The sequence below is a fragment of the Raphanus sativus genome, unplaced genomic scaffold, assembly GCF_000801105.2.
Source record: "Raphanus sativus cultivar WK10039 unplaced genomic scaffold, ASM80110v3 Scaffold1244, whole genome shotgun sequence".
Lineage (NCBI taxonomy): Eukaryota > Viridiplantae > Streptophyta > Magnoliopsida > Brassicales > Brassicaceae > Raphanus > Raphanus sativus.
This window is the reverse complement of record NW_026616557.1, coordinates 5001-9213: the sequence shown is the minus strand read 5'-3', so window position 1 is coordinate 9213 and position 4213 is coordinate 5001.

Here is a 4213-nt window from a genome sequence, read left to right as displayed (position 1 = left end):
TGGGGATTTATAATGAATTATCAAAGTGATAGAATAATTTTATATGATTGATTTCGAGATGGTACCATGAAACCGGTCAGGTGGTTCACGGCCAAGATCAATATGATCAAGGCCGGTTCTGGAAAATCCGCTTGGACCATTCTCTTAATCATGATTTATCATGAATTATCATGCATTAATATGAGTTTTTGAATGAGTAAATCAATGGGTCACAAATCGGCCAGATTATGGACTAAGTGTCCAAACCATGCATAGGTTGTATATTGCTAGGATATCGGTCATGATTCTTATGCATATGTGTTGTGGGTTTTGATTTCAGGTTCTGACAGGGACCGTGGTAAGGCTAAGGAGCCATGAAGACCTTGGCCGTGTGGGATGTGTGATGTAGTACTTGTTGTTTACATTTGGATTTAACATAGCCTATTGTGCAACTGAATGATTTGAATACTTTGTATGGATCACATTTGATATATATATAAAATGATTGTTTGCCTTAAGCTTCCGCATTGATTTATTATTGCATGAACCTCAAATGCTTGGAAAATGATTAAGTAAAGATTGGACTTAAACCGGCTGAATTACACTTAGAAATTTTAGGTAAGGCCGCGGACTGGTTGGATCATGGGATCCAGGTTTGGGTCTTACAAGAACTTCCCTATTCTTCACTTGATCTTTGAGAGTGTTTTCAGGAAGCCATGGTAGGAGGAACACACGGACCAAGTCAGATGGCCAAGAAGAGCCAACATTTGACAGCTTTGCAAGAGGTTGAACAGCTTGCTCAGTTGAGGAAAAGAAGAAAGGCACAAGGCCAACGTCCACAGCCAGGAGAAAGAAGATTTGGAGATGCACCAGAGGCTGTCTATGTCGAGCCAAAGCCACCAGATCCTTCAAGGATCAATAAAAATCCAAATTCTAAAACCCCCAAACTTAATGTTGTTAATTCTCATTTTGATTATAACTCTTTTGCTAAGAAAGTTGAACTCTTTAAATTTTCAGGAAAAAAAGGTTATCTTAGATGGGAGAGGAACCTTGATGAATGGTTTCACTACAACAACATCTTGAAGGAAGAAAGGCTAGCTTATGCCATTGAACATCTAAAAGGAGATGCCTTTAAATGGTGGGTTCAAGAAGTAGATGATAGATGGTTTTACAAGGAGCCAACTATCAAAACGTGGGGAACACTTAAGAAAGCCATGAGGTATGAGTTTGCACCAGGTTATACAAGATCTCAGATCAAGGAGCAGTACCCAAGGAGGTATCCAACTCATGGTTCCCAAGAAGCAAGAGAAGCTGTCCACAAAGAGGATCAAAGAAGCTTACCTCAACAAACCAACTTTCAGCCAAACCAGGGGCACGCCATTGTCCATTGCTTAGGCCAGAAAAGTGACATCCTAAAGGTAATGGAGGTGAGTAAAAACATCAGCCAAGACAGCTTGAACAGACCCAAAGAAGAGCTAAACAAACCAGTACTTCAAGCAAAGGCTATGGTAAGTCCTATGCTTGATAAATTGGTTTATATATCATCTCCCACTGGTATGAGTCACTTGTCTTTGTCCAAGGATATTAAGACAGGTCTTGAGGTCCAGAAAGACATGACCCCCACACCCTTGTTGGAATCAAGAGTTGTCCATGATTTATTTCCAAGAAAAATGGAGATTCCAAACCAAAAGAAAGAAGAGGCATCAACCCAAGGTAAGTCTTCTAACTTTAAAAATTTAAAAGATCAGACATGTTATAGATGTCATAAAAGAGGACACTTTGCTGTGACTTGCCCCACTAAACAAGCATTGAAAGAAACATCACTAGAAACTAAAACTGAATTGTTTAAAATGAGTGATAGTTTTGTTCAATCTGATTTGTTGTTTCCAAATTCTTGTATAATGCACTTGTCTTTGTCAAAAGGTATTGTATCAGGAATTAAGGAGCAAGAACTTAAAAGAGAAGATCTAGTCTACCAGCATGGCATTGCTAAAGAGGAGGAAGCCATAAGTGAGGCTGGAAGAAATGATTTGTTGCTTAAAGAAGCAAAACCAGTAATCAAAGTATCAAACCAAGGTAAGTGTTTAACAACACCTTTAGATACTGGTTTAAATTTTTATATTCTTGGTACAGGGATACCAGATGAGAGCTCTATTCTTACTGAAGTGCCAAGGGCCGAGCCAGGCCATGAGCTCAATCAAAATCCACACCACAAGTGGAAACCAAAATCTGAACAAAGAATTGTTCAAGTGCCAAAACCTGAGGTAAATTTCACTATGGATCAGAATGCTATTATTATTTCCATGATAAGATTAATGCACTTGTCTTGTCCAAGGGAAAGTGAAATAGGTACAGGAGACCAAGGTGAGAGCAAGCCAAACAAAGAAATACAATTTCTTGCTGCCACAGATGAAAGTAAGGTTCTTTGTTCTTGGTTTTCAACAGTTTATAAATTCCAATACTTTGGTATAATACACTTGTCTTTGCCAAGATGTTTTGACCCAGGTATAAGCAAAGAAAAAGGCACTCCAAATCGTGGTAAAATCTTGCAAGAAGAAGCCTTAACCATGATGTCAATAGATGCTGTCCAGAAACTAGTTCAAAGAAATGTTGAACAAATGCCATTCAAAGTCAGCATGGGTAAGGAAAGTATTCTCAATTTTAAAATGTCTTTATCACTTGATTTTCCAGATGTGATGCACTTGCTTTTGCCCAGAAATTTTGATCCAGGAATAAGAGAAGTAGAAGTTCACATCAGCCAAACACAAAAGGTGCAAAGAAGGCAGCAAGCCAACACATGTTGCCCAAAGAAGAAAATCGTTTTTCAACTTGTGGAAGCTATCAAAGTAAGTCTGGAAAATTATTTTTATCAGTGTCCAAACACAGATATAATGCACTTGCTTTTTGTCCAGAAAGTTGAGAAATTTTCAGGTTGCAAAGAAGAAAGCTTCAAAGATATTCCACCAGATTATCTTGTGTTGCTAGGAAGATCAACTCCAAGAAGGACCAGAAACATGGCCCCTAATAATCTGAAGGACCATCCACTCCAGAAGAGATGCAATGACCAGAAACATAGCAGAGGCGTGATCCTTTCCTATCTGTCCAAAGAAGAGCCACCAGATGCATCATGCCACACCAAACCAAAATTGTATCATCAAGGTAAGGTTCTAAACTCCCAAATGAGAATGAAACCTGACTTGCTCTATTGTGGTGTATCAGGTTATCCAGTTTTGAGGTCAAAACCTTCACAAGGGGGAGGGAATGATGCGGCCATGAAACCAGTGGTTGAACCAGAGGTCAACCAAGCAGTCCAAACCGGCCACTTTGGAGATACCAGCGACATAGGTCCAGTCCACGGCGTATATCTCGACAACCAAAAGGAGTTTTGGAGTGAAACAAATTTTAATGGACTCTACACTCAAGAAGGAGTCCAGTCCAATTGGAAGTTCCAGAAAATCGTACCGGACCAAGGAGTTATGGATTTTACAAACTGGAGGTTCTCCAGCCCATCCATCTGCGAGTACCCGACTTTTGAAGGAGATTCAAGCCCAATGAAGAAGCGGCCTGAACCAAATCCAATCATTGGATTCAATAGGGATCTCTCATCTTTCCAGAAAGCCCAATATCAGGAGAAATGGCCACGGAAATTAGGAGTTATGACCACTTTGCCAGAACCGGTCAAACCAGTTCTACACTTGCCTCAATTGGAAGCTAACCGGTTCAATCAGCTTCAAACCAGACATTGGCGTCCAGGAGATCATTCCAACCAATCAGGAGGTATTCCAGGAGTCCTTAGCTACACCAGAACCCAGGAGATCAGTTGGTTCAATGAAGACTCACTTAAATCAAACCGGAGCTATTTATGGAAAGATTGGACAATCTTTCGGTTTGATCATTTCCAAGCCAATCAGTTCCGACCAGAAGACAACCAGACTAAACCAAGGCATCCAGGAGATATTATGCACAAGCCAAAGGAGTTCTATGAGCTCATTCCATGCACCAGCCCCCATTGGATCAGGAGGATCCTCATTTACACCATTTTGCCTTATTTGGAGAAAACCGACATTAATGTCCAACAGCTCTTTTCTCTTCAGACCAGGCACGAAATCAGCACTTTACCAGCATCCAAGAAGGTCCCAAGAATGCTCTCTTATCCCCTCAAACCGTCCAGGTTCAAGCAAAGACACATCTCTTACTTGGAGCCAAAATCCCACAAAAGGCTCCAACGGCTAGT